This window comes from Mixophyes fleayi, chromosome 10 (assembly GCF_038048845.1).
Source record: "Mixophyes fleayi isolate aMixFle1 chromosome 10, aMixFle1.hap1, whole genome shotgun sequence".
Classification (NCBI taxonomy): Eukaryota; Metazoa; Chordata; class Amphibia; order Anura; family Limnodynastidae; genus Mixophyes; species Mixophyes fleayi.
The window spans coordinates 48,972,586-48,989,661 of NC_134411.1; the positions used below are offsets into that span (position 1 = coordinate 48,972,586).

The following is a 17,076-nucleotide window of genomic DNA, read 5'->3' on the forward strand; positions in this document are numbered from 1 at the left end:
GCACACTTCACAGTGACTATAAAAAGAGACTAAGGGCTAGATTTACTAAGCTGCGGGTTTGAAAAAGTGGGGATGTTGCCTATAGCAACCAATCAGATTCTAGCTTTCATTTATTTAGTACTTTCTACAAAATGACAGCTAGAATCTGATTGGTTGCTATAGGCAACATCCCCACTTTTTCAAACCTGCAGCTTAGTAAATCTAGCCCTAAGTGATTATGTTTGTGTGTGACATTATCACTGATTTTCCTTTTACTTTCTGTTTTTAATCACTTCTGGATAATAGGTTTCCTGATAATAACAAAATGTAAACCAAGAGGGGTGCTTTTGCCTCTGAAAAAAAACCTCATAATTGCAAGTAGAAAATAAATTGTACAATTGTGCAGTAGGCAGAGATAAAAACTAACATTACCATAGCATAAATGTACATATGTGCATTTACATATGTAACAAATTAACTGTATCTATTTAGGGTGTTTATTTAAACACCCTAAGTAGATACATTTAATTGACTTAAAAGAATAATAAAAACATTTTGTAACTTAATACAACTCCCAAAAATAATATTAACAACTTAATGAAGAGAGGGTTTTTGCCCCCTTATGACCAGAGTATTTTTTCTGAGAAGCATTAGTTTCATCGGAAATAACTTTTCTACTTTTTAGTCCATCCAAGTTACTGCTTTTTTCCATGATTTCAAATGTACTTTCAGGCAATTAATGCATTCCCAGAAATGTACCACCAACTATAACTGGTTAGCTTTCTCACATACATGGATACCAAATATGGCTCACTTTTAGCAATAACACACACTGTAGATGTTTTTTCCGTTGCCCTGAAAGTATTTTGGAGCTGCACACTGATTAGCAAACAAATCCTTTTACCCAAATATTTAAGATGGAAATAAATGTGTCATGCCTGAGGATCTGTCTGTATCCAGACTGGGTGGTGTCCCTGGAGTTATGCTGTTGACTTGATACATAAGCTGGGTGGCATGATTATGTGCCTTTGTATGTAACTGAAAGGACTGATACAGGTGGTAATAGACTAGTAGAGGAGAACAGGCAGGAACTGGATTGCTGAACCGGACTGGAACTGGGATGGAACTAGAACGGAACCGGAATACTGGAACTGGAATAATGCTGAAACCGGAATGCAGAATGCACTGTCTGAGCTGGAACAAATAGGAAAGCCTGCAGACTGCTGGGAACCAGCTTGGCGTTTGGAAATACAATGTTGCACTGGCAACAGGTAATGGCTCCAGGAAGTCCTTATATAGTAGTTGTTGTTTCCTGATTGGAGACTGCGGTCAGCTGTGAAAAAGGAGCACTCTGAGTTGCTGAGATGGATCAGGTGATAATATCCAAAATGGCAGCTCCCAGGAACTGGTTTTGGAGGGAAACCTGGAATGGAGCTGCTATCCCCTGATTGGCTGAGAAGAATCATGTGACTGAATCCAAAATGGCAGCACACATACCCTGATTCTGGCGGGATCTCTGCAGTGGAGACAGAATGGGCAGCATCTTGGAGAGAGATCTGAAACCAGTAGATCCTGATGATCGCAGGGACAGTTTGGAAAGACAGCAAAGAGGTTAATGACAGGACCTGAGAGCCTGGTGTGTGACAAAATGGGGATAGAATCAGACAGTGGAGTCCAAAAATGTGGATTATGGTACTTTTCTTGTTGTTGTTGATAGTTTTAGAACACATATCCTGTGGTCAGCAACAAAGGCTGGTACGTCGCAATATAGTTGTCTACGTCCCACTAGATATTTATGGAGAAATAGTGATGGTCAGAAAAATGTCTTTGGATCATGATCACAGAGGAATACCTTGCTAATTAATTGTTGCTCTACCAGACCAGGTCAATTTGATATCTTAAGCGCAGTGTTCCCACCTTTGTATCTGGTAGAAAACACTGTAAGGTGTTGCTCCAGAACATCCCATACCCATAAATGCTCAACTGGGTTCAGATCTGGTGACTAAGAAGACCATGAGATAAGAATAACAATAGTATTGAGCTTCTAAAAACTATGGGCAATCACATGTCTTATGTTGATGGAGATACTGGCATCCTTGAATATACCCCTACCACAAAGGAAAGAAATGCTGCAACATGTGGTGAAGAATGTTAGTATACCAAGTCCCCTGCTGGCTGTACACCCCTGCAAACCTGTGGAAAGTGTGTCTTGCCTTAACCGATAGCTGACACTACTGGGCTTATTCGATAGCACTCCCTTCTTTACCTTGTGCCATTAACATGGGTACAAATTTCACAAATAGACAAAGGGTTTTTCTAATAATAGATCTCACAAACTAACTACCAGCAGATATATCTGTATGTTTTACAAAGGGTTTATTATTCTCTGCTTAAGCTATCACGCATGGGTCGTAGATCTGATGCTAACTACCCAAAATGTAACTCCCCAATTTGTACCTGTTCTGAGCCTATGTCTTTCTTTACTTCTGCCAATACATCTGAAAGTAGAAAAAATAATTCCCAGCTAGCTGGTTGCCCAAGCTCTTTTCTTTGCTCTGTGTCACAACGGCTTTTAAGTCCTCTCCATTTCCCATTTTGTTGTGAGCCGGGTAGAAAGAAGGGGCCACATTTTGGATTGGAGGTCCTTATATTCAAAAGGTGTGTTTTATGGTTTTGGTACAGACCCTAGACCACCTGAGCCCCTTCCCTAAAATAGGATAAATAAGGGACTTAAACAAGAGCATTGTCATTGTTCCAGTAAGGAGGTTAATTACTACTGATAACGATGAACAGTGGATCCCTCTCTGATTTTACCTTGTTTTGTGCTTTTTGGGATGGTTAGGACTCTGGGCCAGCATATCTGGTGAATAGTATCCACCTGCTACAACACAATGTCCTGCTTCTGTAAAGCTAGCAGGCGACATTGAATGGATTGAAAGTAAATGACAATATCCACAGCTCACAGTCTTAGGGTAAATTGAGTTCTATTCTCAGGAAATACAGAGTAAAATACAGTATGCACATAACAAATACATAACTTTGTATAAGTAATTACAAGTTATAAGTCATTAAGACATTCTTTCTGACTAGAGGTGGTCCCCAGTGAACTTAACCTTTATTGTAGTGTCAGGATAATCTATTGGATGGAGCTATTAACTGGTATTGGCGCAACCAGGGACCCTCGCAAGGAGGTTTGGTCTTCACTGCAAGATGTGCGCAGTTCGCAGTTCTCCAGGACAGTTACCAGTGCAGTAGATGTGAGAGTAATTAAAACAATCTGGGTCAAGACAATCAGGAAATGCGATACCAAGGTTGATGCAAAAGAGAGGTCAGGAAAGCTGATCGTCTAACATCTCTTAAGGACATGAATGCTGGGGATGTGGCTTAGCAGTTGATCAGGTGTTTCCTGGTAGTTCTGCGTCTATATGAAAAAAAATCCCTACCATTGGGGTTTCTCTGCACCTTTAGTAATTTGAAACAACTCTTCCCTTCTTCTAGAAGATTAGGGCTTACAAGCCATATAAGTACTTGTTGAATCTACTAGATTTGGGCAACACAGAAACTGAGGACTACCTGATTCCATGTGCAGGGCCGTGGCTGTTCTCCCCCTTTCCTTCGGATTAGAGGTATAGTACTCATAAGCTCAAAAGTCTGCCAGGTTAAATAGATTGGGCTCTGGACCCACGGGTTTGATCGAGCACACACTTGCAGACTATCCCTCACCACTGAAAGTCTCCACATTGTGGCAGCAGGTGCCATCTTAACACAGGTGTAGAACCTTAACCTACTCCAAAGTCAAGATACAAGTTGTCCTTCACCCTTGCACAATATTACACTGGGACCTGCAGTCACCTGTGCATCATCCCATATCTCTGGGATTTCTGCCTTCTACAGGACCCCCATCTAACCTAATGAGGCCTCAGAACTTAAGCCTTGGCATTCGCTCACTGGTGTCTCAGAAATCCATGTGCGGATTCGGAATCTGCCAACTACTTGCCACCTGGAGCAGCTAGCATGTTGGTGGTCTGCTCTGGTCTATAGTTAAAGTTCCAGAGTCAGGGCCTCACAATTTCCTCTTCACCTTCAGGCATCAAGGCTAGAGGACAAGTACGGTATTCGTCCACTAAGCAGAGTACACTCCCCTGCTTGGGATTGTCTCCACGCGCCTAGAGGAGCAGGCTGGTTAAAATGGGGGTTTTCAAACTTTGAAAGCCTATAAAAATATTCTTCTATCTGGAATTGGTAGGACTCCAAGGGGTAAATGTATCATTCTCCGATTTCTGCAAGTCACTGATTGGTGACATGCAGAAATCGGAGGATGATACATTTACCCCCCCTGTCCGGCCTTGTTGAAGACTGGAATAAAGGAGACCACTAACCGGTATTAGCACTATTGAACTAGTAGGTGCAGAGTCTAACGTACCCCTGGTATTCGCCAGGGACCCCCGCAAGGAGGTTTGGACTTCGCTGCACAGGGCACGCAGGTGGCGGTCCTACTAACCAGTTGCCGGTGTAGTGATAGAAGGGTCAGACGGTCCGGGTCAAGCCGATCGGGAATGCAAGGTACCAAAGGAGAATCCATAAGGGTAGTCAAACAAGCCAAGGTCGCAGGAACAATATGGGACAGTCAGATAGGAGGATGGTCGACAGGCCGGGTCACAACAGGAGAGCGGATACACAGGAAAATGGTCAGGGGAACTGGGTCACAACAGGAAACAACAAATGAAATGCTGGAGACAGAAACCTGTTATTATGGCACCCTAATGTCGCCAGAGCCAGGTTTAAATAGAGGCAGCAGGAAGGAGATTGGAGAACCAAGAAGAGGCACGTTATGTGACAGGTAGCGTCCCGATACTAGGCACCGGGACGGAGCAGGGCGCATGCGCCCGACGGTGAGCTTCGGCGGAAGCCGCAGCGCGTATGTTGCTAAACAACAGAGCGCTCTGGCTAAAGGAGGCAGGCGTCCGTCCCCGTATGGAAGGAGAACCACGGGGATGGCGCCTGATAGTACCCCCTCCCCTCCTCTCCCTCAAAGAAGGATTGGTCCTCTCCAGAAACGTAGCAAGGAGACGAAGAGCATGAAGATCAGCCTCCGGGACCCAATATCTTTCCTCAGGGCCATAGCCCTTCCAATGTACCAGATACTGGGAGCTGCCTCAAACAGAGCGGACCTTCAGAATTATTTCTACCTCAAATTCGTCACCCAGAGAAGTCTTCATGGGCGGAGGAGAGACAAGTTCTTTGAAGAATTCATTGAACTAGAGGTTTCAGCAGGGAGACATGGAAGGTGTTGTGGATCCTGAGGGAAGGAGGTAATGAGAGTTTGTAGGAGACTGGATTAATGACTTGAGATATGGAAATGGACCGATAAACCTGTGAGCCAACTTCATGGAAGGAACTCGGAGTCGGAGGTTGCGGGTAGCCAGCCAAACGCGGTCTCCCACCTTCAATACAGGAAGATTTCTTCCATGGCGATCGGCAGCCGTCTTGTACCGTTGCATAGAGTTTTGCTTGAGTCTTGGTCCAGATTTGCGAAAAAGTCGTGGATGAGGGAGTCAGCTGCAGGCACAGTAGATACCAAAGCCTCTGATAAGAGGGGGGGTGTAGGATGTTTTCCATAGACAATAAAAAAAGGAGAATAGCCCGAGGAAGAGTGTAAGAGGTTATTATGAGCAAACTCGGCCGAATAAAGGAGGTCACTCCAGAAAGCTTGATATTCTGAAGAAAAGCATTGCAGGAAACACTCCAGATCCTGATTCACTTGTTCTGTCTGTCCATTTGTCTGAGGGTGATAGCCAGAAGAGAATTTAAGTTTGACCCCGAGTTTGGTACAGAAGGCTCTCCAAAATTTAGCCACAAATTGTACTCCACGATCGGAGATAATCTCTTGAGGACATCCGTGGAGACGGAATACATTTTTTAAAAACAGATTTTCGAGCTCAGGGGCTGAGGGAAGGCCTTTACAGGGTATGAAGTTGGACATCTTGGAGAAACGATCTACCACGACCCAGATGGTATTGTAGTCGTGGCTTAGAGGAAGATCAGTGATAAAGTACATCGTGATGCTGATCCAGGGGGAGTCAGGAATGAGGAGAGGAAGCAGAAGGCCCAAAGGACTCTGCCTAGGAGTCTTGTGGCGAGCACATACGCAGCAGGCCGACACAAACTTGCGTACATAGAAACCAAGGGAAGGCCACCAGTAGTATCTGGAGAGGAATTCTTTAGTCTTCTTGTAGCCGGCGTGACCTGCAAATTTAGATTCATGTGTCCAGCACAGCAACTTGGGATGGAGATGTGAATTTACAAAGGAGCGTCCAGGAGGGGGAGAGACCGTGGTGGAATTAATAAGCACCACTACATGAACGGGTTTAAGAATGGTCTTGTTGTCCGGAGGAACCAGGGAATCAGCATTATCAAAAGATCTGGATAATGCTTTGCCATTCTTAGAACCAGGATGAAAAGTAAGGATAAGTTGGAACCGAGAAATAAAAAAGAGACCAGCAAGCCTGGCGAGGATTGAGACGTTGTGCCTCCTGGAGGTAAGTAAGATTCTTGTGGTCGGTCATTACTGTCCCGGGGTGTAACGCACCCTCAAGAAGGTAACCCCATTCCTCCAGTGCCATCTTAACCACTAGGAGCTCCTTATCTCCAATTCCATAATTCGATTCACAACCGTAAATTTTTTTTGAGAAATACACATGTCTCCAAGGAACCAGACGAGGATTTTTGGGACAGGACAGCCCCTATTCCTATAGAGGAGGCATCAACCTCGAGAAAGAAATGTCTCCCTTGGTCCGGTTGTTTGAGAATGGGAGCAGAGGTGAACGCCTCCTTAAGAGTTTTGAAAGCCGTCACCGTGTCTGGAGGCCATGGTTTACAGCAGGCTCCCTTGCGAGTTAAGGCCATAATTAATGGAACTAATGATGGATGAGAACCCTTTAATCAACTGGCGGTAGTAGCGTTGAGTGGCTTTAAGATCAGTGGGTCAAAGTGGCCAGTTGAGAATTGCCTCTACTTTCTCTGGGTTCATTTGGAGGCCAGTGCCGGAAACCAGGTAGCTGAGGAAGGGGACCTGGGGACATTCAAAGAGGCATTTATCCAGTTTACAATACAAGAAGTGTTCTCGGAGACGAGAGAGGACAGTCTTAACATGAAGACGATGGGAGTGTAGATCAGGTGAAAATACCAGGATATCATCCAGGTAGACAATCACAGATTGGTACAGAAGATCCCTGAAGATCTTGTTAACAAACTCCTTAAAAACAGCGGGGGCATTATAGAGCCCGAAGGGCATCACCAGGTACTCGTAGTGCCCATCACGAGTGTTGAATGCCGTTTTCCACTCATCGCTCTTACGAATGCGTATCACATTGTAATCTCCTCTAAGATCAAGTTTGGAGAAGATCTTGGTACCCCGGAAAAGATCGAATAGTTCAGTAATAAGGGAATAGACGAGAACGACCAATCTGCATAGGCTCTTCGGCCGGAGGAGCCGGAGACTGGAAGCGAGGAGCCAAACGAGTGAATCGGCATTGATCTCTCTCCAGAGAGCATTCTTGCTGACGAATGTCCACTTTAATGCTAAGTTAGACCTGCTCGTCCAGTTTGGTAGGAAGATCCCGGGAAGCGAGAGCATCCTTGATAGGATCAGACAACTCCTGCCAAAAAGTAGCTGTCAAAGCCTCATCGTTTCACCCCAGCTCAGAGGCGAAGGTATGGATTTGGACCGCATACTGGCCAGCCGAGAGGGATCCTTGTCAAAGGGCAAGAAGACTGGAGGCGGCAGAAGAAACTCGGCCGGGCTCATCAAATTCTTTACGAAAATTTTCAATGAATATAGTGTAGTTGTAAAGAGATACATCGTTACATTCCCATAACGGGGAAGCCCAGGCCAGGGCCTGTCCGGTTAGAAGGGATATGATGTAAGCTACCTTGGCTCTCTAAGAAGAGAAATTCTCCGGTGCAAGTTCGAATTGGATGGAGCATTGAAGAAATCCTCGACATCCCTTGGGGTTACCATCATACTTCTCAGGAGTAGGTATACGTAGACACCTGGACGTAGCGGACTAATTAAACTAATCTAGTTATCAGATGCTGGGGCTGTGAATACTTCAGAGCTAGGCTCTGATTGGCTGCCTGTAGTATTTAAGGCAGGGAGGGTTTAGCCTCCCTGCCGGTTATAGCGTCTCAGTAATTGTGCTGTGCTGACCTGCCCTTGAATTGCTGATTAGTTTGCTGTGACACCCTGCCTGTTTATTGGACTTTCCTTGCCTGCTCATGTCCATGACCCTTTGGCCTATTCCTCGGATTTTGCTGTTCTGCCTGTGACCTTGACCTTTTGGCGTGTTTCCTGACTACCCTTCCTGCTTGTGACCCCTGACCTTGGCTTTCATCTGACCATCCTTACCATCTCCGCTGTTTCCTGTGCTCCAGCTGCGGTTTAGTATAACGAACCTACACTATTTGGAGTTAAGTCCTGGGGGCATCTGAGTACCTGTGAGCGCGTCCAGCTCTACGGGAAAGGCGGCTGCTATAGGTGAAGACCTCCGCCAATCTTTTCTGCAGGTTCATTATCTGACCACTAGCAGCCTAACATTATAACCGGCCAGTGAATTCTGGGGAGGATTCTTCATGGAAAGTAACTGGACGAACCCCTCCCCAGCTCAAGTCCTAGAAGGACAGATCCAGACCCTGTCCCAGATGGTCCAAGGACTTTTGCACTGGCTATCTGCTCAAGAGGAAGCTGCTAGGGCTTCGCAAGCCCAACAGGGTTCCTCAGCATCCGTTCCGGAACCTAAGTTGAACTTGCCAGACCGTTTTCTCCGGGGAAAGATCACTGTTTCGCAATTTCAAGGAAAGCTGTAAGCTTTATTTCCGGCTAAGACCTCGCTCTTCTGGGTCAGAACAGCAAAGGGTCGGTATTATTATATCCCTCCTCCAAGATGACCCCCAGTCCTGGGCATTTAGTCTTCCTCCTACAAGCCCTTCATTACTCTCTGTTGATGCGTTCTTTAACGCTTTAGGACTACTTTAAGATGATCCAGATAGGTTGGCTTCAGCCGAGTCTCACCTCGGGGCTCTAAAACAGTGCCGCCGCTCTGCTGAAGAATTCTGTGCCGAATTCAGGCGCTGGTCCACCGACAGCAAATGGAATGATCCTGTATTACGCAGTCAACTCCACTTAGGTATGTCAGAACAGATCAAGGACGCATTAGTGCAGTATCCTTCACCAGCGTCATTGGAAGACCTCATGCAACTCGCAATTAAAATCGATAGGCGAATCAGGGAGAGGAAGGCAGAGAGAGAGACACCGTCTGGTCTACCATCGGTACTTACTTCTGCACCATTGGATCCAGAAGAACCTATGCAATTAGGGGGGTACCGCCTCTCAGCAGAGGAAAAAGCCAGAAGGCGGACTAAAGGCTTGTGTTTCTACTGTGGTGCCAAGGGACATTTTTCTCGGTCATGCCCGGCTGAGTCGGGAAAAGATTTGGCCTAGGAGATGGAGAGGGGGTTCACCTAGGTCTTCAGATTATCTCCGCTAAAAATGCTTTCTTGATTCCCACCCACATCACCTGTGGGGCTCATTCTGTTCACATTTCAGCTTTTGACAATACTGGTGCCGCTGGGAACTTTCTTGACATGGGTTTCGCTAAATCTTCTGGAATTCCTCTCCGGAGTATCAAGACAGTTATCACTGTATGTGGTCTAGATGGAGAATCTCTTCCAGGTGGCAAGGTTCTGTATGAAATTTCACCATTATATCTAACAGTGGGAACCCTCCATTCAGAATTCCTGACCTTCTACATGATTAACTGTATATCTGTACCAGTGATATTAGGACATCCCTGGCTGCAACTTCATAACCCGGTAATTGATTGGGCACAAGGAGAGATTACCCAGTGGAGGTCCCCTTGTTCGCAGACTTGTTTGAAGTTGCCTCTCCGAATGTTGCAACCTGCGTCACCATTACTACCTCCGCAATACCAAGAATTCTGGGACATATTTTCTAAGAAAGCAGCTGGAATACGATTGTGCCATCGAATTAATCCCGGCCGCTAAGTTACCTAAGGGGAGACTATACTCGCTCTACAGTCCTGAAACCGAAGCCATGCAGGATTATGTCAAAGAGAACCTTCAGAAAGGCTTCATTAGGCCTTCAAAATCCCCAGTGGGAGCTGGTTGCTTCTTTGTTTCCAAGAAGGATGGTGGACTCCGCCCCTGCATAGACTTTAGAGGCCTTAAAAAGATCACTGTTAAAAATACGTACCCACTTCCTCTCATACCGGTCCAACTCAGAGGTGCTACCATCTTTACCAAAATCGACCTTCGCAGGACATACAATCTCATCCGCATCAGAAAAGGGGATGAGTGGAAAATGGCCTTCAATACTCAGTCTGGCCACTATGAGCATCTAGTTATGCCATTCGGTCTCTGTAACGCACCAGCAGTCTTCCAGGATCTTATTAATGATGTTCTTCGGGAGTTCCTTGATCAGTTTGTGGTGGTATACCTGGATGACATTCTGATATACTCGCAGTCCGTGTCGCAACAACGACTCCACGTTCAACAAGTACTCTGTAAATTACGGGATCATCACTTGTTCGCCAAGCTGGAGAAATGCGAGTTTGAAGTCCAAAGTGCATCATTCCTTGGGTATATCATATCTCCGTCTGGCTTTTCTATGGACCCCAAGAAAGTACAAGCTATCCTCGACTGGGTGCAACCTGTTAATCTAAAGGCCGTACAAAGGTTCCTGGGCTTCGCTAATTATTACCGAAGATTTATTCAAAGTTTCTCTGATTTGGTAGCCCCCATTGTTGCCCTCACTAGAAAAGGGGCAGATCCAGGCAACTGGTCTCCGGAAGCTATCAGTTCCTTTGAGGCTTTGAAATAGGCATTCATCTATGTTCCTGTCTTAAGGCATCCTAATTCTGACTTGCCTTTTGTTCTAGAAGTTGATGCCTCTGACGTTGGTGCAGGCGCTGTACTCTCTCAAAAGGATCTTGTTAACCAGTGATTGTTCCCTTGCGCATTCTTCTCTTGGAAATTCTCTTCTGCAGAGGCCAACTATGATGTTGGTAATCGAGAACTCAGCCATCAAATGGGCCTTTGAAGAATGGCGTCATTGGCTAGAAGGAGCGATCCATGTTATCTCAGTCATTACTGACCATAACAGCCTTCAATTTTTCGAATCAGCATAACGACTGAAACCAAGGCAAGCCCGTTGGTCATTGTTCTTTACTCGCTTCCGTTTTACTATCAGTTACAGACCGGGTTATAAGAACACTAAGGCTGATGCCTTGTCCAGAAGTTTTTCCTCTCATCATGCACCAGCTCCGAAACCACTGCCGATTATACCATCTACAATCTTTCATGCCAGTTTAGCCCAGGATTTGACTTTAACCCTTCACAGATTCCAAAAATTGGCCCCCACCGGAACACCTGTGAACCGCTTATTCATTCCGGTTCAGCTCCGAAAGGCTGTCCTCACCGAGGCCCATTATCATAAAACTGCCGGACACCCCGCTATCTCTAAAACTACTGGGAACCTTTCACGTTCACTTTGGTGGCCAACCATGTCTTCTGATGTTCAAGATTATGTTATGTCCTGTGAAGTCTGTGCCAGGAACAAAACTCCTAGAAACCGTCCTTACGGTCAAGTTAAGCCCTTGTCTGTTCCTTCTAGACCATGGACACACTTATCAATGGATTTCGTCGTGGAGCTCCCTGTTTCAGCGGGCTACAATACTATTTGGGTAGTGGTTGACCACTTCAGTAAAATGGCCCATTTCATACCTCTAACCAGACTCCCTAGTGCGCAGACCTTGGCCTCACTTTTTGTCCAACAGATTTTTCGACTCCATGGTTTACCGGTAGATATTGTTTCTGACCATGGTTCTCAGTTTGTGGCTCAATTCTGGATATCTTTTTGTTCTCTCCTTGGAACAAATATAAGCCTCTCCTCAGCATACCATCCACAATCCAATGGACAACCTGAGAGGGTCAATCAGTCCCTGGAACAATTTTTACGTTTATATACCTCTGAAGTCTCACAACAACTGGTCAGCATTATTACCCTGGGCGGAATTCGCATACAAAAGTTCCTGCTATTCCTCCACTTGTCTGTCACCATGTCACTCGCCGGACTGTGAGTGCTTCTTCTCGTGTGTTTAGGAACCGTGGCGTCCACCATCCGGAGGGTCTGCGCATGTGCAGCCCTTTCAACCCTTCAGTACATGTTCCTTTTAGTTAATTGGCTGATCAGGCAACACTTCCTATTTAAAGCACCTGTGGTCAATACCTCGTTGCCTGATCTTGGAGTCTTATTCCCTATGAGCCTCTGAAGGTGTTCCTGTGTTTCCTCGTGTATTCAGCTCCTGCTGATTCCTGTTGTTCGTTTGTGGTTTCCAAACCACTTCAACTCTCGTGTTTCATCGTGACTGCACCAGCTGATTCCTATCCGCTGCCTCCGTGCTTCTACAGTCTCCAAACCACTTCAACTCTCCCGTGTTTCATCGTGACTGCACCAGCTGATTCCTATCCGCTGCCTCCGTGCTTCTACAGTCTCCAAACCACTTCAACTCTCCCGTGTTTCATCGTGACTGCACCAGCTGATTCCTATCCGCTGCCTCCGTGCTTCTACAGTATCCTGCTCACCTCAACTCTCCCATGTTTCATCGTGACTGCACCAGCTGATTCTATCCGCTGCCTCCGTGTATCTGCAGTGTCCTGCTCATCGCAACCCTCCAGTACTCATCGTGTCTGCAGCCAGCCGATCCGCTGTCTCCGGGCTTCTACAGCGTTCCTGCTTGTATCAACTCGCCGGTCTGCATCGGATCAACGCTCCGCTGCTTTCATCTCAGCTAGACCGCCTCAACTCTCCCGTGTTCTCCAGGTGTCCAGTTCTATATACTACTGCTTCCTGAGTATTGTGTACATCCTTGCTGGTCTACCTACCGTGCGCTGCACATACTTGGTTACCGCTTCCACCCTCCTGGGAATTCGCATCCTGCCGGCCTCCAGCCGTTCAGGTATCCCTGCACCTCTCTCTGACAGCCTGCTCTCCTGAACCACGGTATGCATACTTCTCATTGACTGTGCTGGTGTATTGCATATCTAGCTGGACTGAGTTGTTCTCCTCCGGAGTTTCCTATCCACTGAGACTATTGCTATCATTTGACTGTGTTACCGTTTAGCCTGGATAGTTCTCGTGACTTTGTATATTTGTGCAGTGCTGCTCAGCTATTATTATTGTGTGCATATCATCGTGGGATCAAGTTTAGTGTGCCCGTGTATACTCTGCATTGCATTTATCTCCCCGCTCTCCTCCTCACTTATATATTTCAGTGGTACAACTTGCTAGAGGCAGACCACTGTTCCCTGTTTTCTGAGTCACCAGTTTCCAGTATCCTTTCACATAGCAGTGGTACAACTTGCTAACGCAGACCACTGACTCCCCGGATACCTTCACCTGGATTCCATTCCTTCACCCATACAGCGGTACAACTTGCTATACGCAGACCGCTGACTCTCATCACCTCCTCCTTACTCCTGGACATTCCTCCTCACTATAGCAGTGGTACAACTTGCTATACGCAGACCACTGACTACCCTCACGTTTCCTTGTCCATCCAGTTCCTCGTGTACATTTATCTACCTATTACCAGTGCTGCTAGTCATAGACTTTCCTCGAGCATTCTCTTATCACCTGCTGTCTCCTGTTCCGTGATCACCCTGCTACCAGAGTACCATATTACCAACTATACTGCTCTGGTAAGTCTATTATCTGGTGATACCTGGGTAAAGACTCCTAGTGCCCGTGACACACCATTTTATTGCAATCTTGGTTTCCATCCCAGATCTAACTCCTTGGCTATTTTTAATTCTTCTGGGCTCCCTGGCATACATTCTATGGCTACTGCGCTGAAGAGCATCTGGAAAAAAGTCCATGCTGCTTTAAAACGAGCCTCAGTTCGATCAAAAATTTTTGCGGGCCAACACCGTAGGAGCTGCTCTTTCAAAGTCGGGCAGAAGGTGTGGCTCTCTACCCGGAATATCAGGCTCAGACAACCTTGTAAAAAACTGGGTCCTAGGTTCATTGATGCTTTTCCCATTATCAAGCAAGTGAATCCAGTGGCGTTTAGGTTGAAGCTCCCATGCTCCTTGAACATTCCAAATACGTTCCACTGATCCTTAATCAAACCTGTAATTTTTTCTAGTAACTTCAGACGTGTCCACCCTCGGAGGCCTCATTCAGTGAATGTGGAAGGACACCAAGAATTTGTGATACAAAAAATACTGGATTCCAAGAAAGTCCAGGGGCAAATTCACTTTCTAGTCCAATGGAAGGGCCGTGGTTTGGAAGAACGTGTCTGGATTCCAAGAAACCGTCTTCATGCGGACAGACTCATTAAAAAATTCTTCAAGCAATTTCCCAGAAAGCCAGGGTGTCGGGGCTTCCGAACCCCTCCTTAAGGAGGGGGTACTGTCACGAGCCGCGGCGGTACTCAAAGCCACCGCGACTCGCTTCCTGGTCTCCCATGCGTCCCGGCTGTCACCCTGACGACCGGGACGTCACTTCCGGGCATGACCCGACCGTTGCCAAGACAACGGTTGGACGCTTCTTCCTAGCGCCGCGTCCCGGCAATGAAAGGAAGGCGGGCGCGTGTGCAAAGCACCCCTCACTAGCCTGTGGGCTAATTAAACTAATCCAGTTATCAGATGCTGGGGCTGTGAATACTTCAGAGCTAGGCTCTGATTGGCTGCCTGTAGTATTTAAGGCAGGGAGGGCTTAGCCTCCCTGCCGGTTATAGCGTCTCAGTAGTTGTGCTGCGCTGACCTGCGTTTGGACCCTTGAATTGCTGATTAGATTGCTGTGACTCCCTGCCTGTTTATTGGACTTTCCTTGCCTGCTCATGACCCTGACCCTTTGGCCTGTCCCTCGGATTTTGCTGTTCTGCCTGTCACCTTGACCTTTTGGCATGTTTCCTGATTACCCGTCCTGCTTGTGACCCATGACCGTGACTTTCGTCTGACCATCCTTACCATCTCCGCTGTTTCCTGTGCTCCAGCTGCGGTTTAGTATAGCGAACCTACACTACTTGGAGTTAAGTCCTAGGGGCATCTGAGTACCCGTGAGCGCGTCTAGCTCTATGGTAAGCGCGGCTGCTATAGGTGAAGACCTTCGCCAATCTGTTCTTCAGGTTTGTTATATGACCACCAGCAGCCTAACACTAGAGGTGTATAAAAACAAGCATCTTACCATGCAGTCTCCATTTGCAAACATTTGTGATACAAAATTGGTCGTTCTGAAGAGCTCTGCGACTTCAAGCATGGTACTGTGATAAGATGCCACCTTTGCAATAAGGCGGTTCGTGAACTTTCATACCTGCTGGATATTCCACGGTCAACTGTAAGTGATATTATCAGAAAGTGGAAGCATTTAGAAACAGCAGCAACTCAGCCACAAAGCGGAAGACCACGTAAAATCACAGAGCGAGGTCAAGGACTGCTAAGGCATATGGTGCATAAAAGTCGCCAACGCTCTGCTGATGTCATAGCTGAAGAGTTCTAAACTTCCACTAGCATTAATGTAAGCACAAAAATTGTGCGGCGGGAGCTTAATGGATTGGGTTTCCATGGCCGAGCAGCTACATTCCAGCCTCACATCACCAAGACCAATGCCAAGCGTCAGATGGAATGCTGGTAAGCACACCGACATTGAACTGTGGAGCAGTGGAAATGTGTTCTGTGGAGTGACGAATCATGCTTCTCTGTTTGGCAGTCAGATTGGTGAGTCTGGGTTTAGCGGATGCTGGGATAACGTTACCTGCCTGACTGCATTATGCTAACTGTGAAGTTTGGTGTAGGAGGGATAATGGTATGGGGATGTTTTTCAGGGTTTGGGCTAGGCCTCTTATCTCCAGTGAAGGGCAATCTTAATGCTTCAGCATACCAAGTCATTTTGGACAATGCTATGCTTCCAACTTTGTGGCAACAGTTTGGAGAAAGTCATTTTCTATTCCAACATGACTGTGCCCCAGTGCACAAAGCAAGGACTACAAAGACATGGTTTGATGAGTTTGGTGTGGAAGAACTTGACTGGCCCATTCAGAGCCCTGACCTCAACCCCATCGAACACCTTTGGGATAAACTGGAACAGAGATTGCGAGCCAGACCTTCTCGTCCAACATCAGTGCCTGACTTCATAAATGCTCTACAGAATGAATGGGCATAAATTCTCACAGAACCACACCAACATCTTGTGAAAAGCCTTCCAAGAAGAGTGGAAGCTGTTATTGCTGCAAAAGGGGGACCAACTCTATATTAATGTATATGAATTTGAATACAATGTTATTACAGTCCCTGTTGGTGTAATGGTCAAGTGTCCAATTTTGTTTGGTCCATAAAGTGTATTTCCTATATCAAATTTTTTGCCCCTGAAATTTTATTGTTCTTCCCTATTGTTACATGTTCTGCTCCAGCTCTCTCTTTTTCCCTCACCACAGGTTTGGCAATAATTTCCCTAGCTCCCCGGTCTTCTATGAGGAAAATACCATGATTGCTTTAAACGATAAACTACATATAGTTTCTATAAATGCGAAAGTAGTAAAAATATGTTATATAAATGAATCCATTGATAAATTGAGCTACTAAGGTGTAAAATGTGAAGTAAGAGAGTTTAGTGTATGTTTACTTGGTGATTCTGTCTACCTCTATGTTAAAAGATAACAGCAACACTTTCAGGGAAAGCTGAGCAGCTTCAAAGGCCCCTAGGGTGAGCCATCTCCTGACATAGGAGAGTTTTTTTTGACATCGAGAGAGACACTAAGGAGCCGTTCACTGCTTATGGCCTTACATAAGGATGTTGGCTTGGTGAATCTTATATAGACAAATATAATTCAGTTTCCAAAAAGCAACTTAAAATCAATAACAGTAGTGATCGATCACATATTCCTCAATAGCATGATGAAGGGCTGCCCATATGTCAAACCATTCTGTCACACAGAGGAGTTGAGGAAAAGAGTATAATCTCAACAAATATTCTGGACATTGGCATGTTTGGTATCAACAAGTTGGGGATTTATTAATAAT

General features: G+C 46.0%; 1 protein-coding gene across 1 annotated transcript in view; it reads right to left on the reverse strand.

The window, feature by feature from the left end:
• The window catches only part of LOC142103368 (uncharacterized), a 99,930-nt gene that overhangs the window by 43,474 nt on the left and 39,380 nt on the right, over positions 1 to 17,076 (reverse strand). The gene's annotated exons all lie outside the window — the stretch shown is intronic.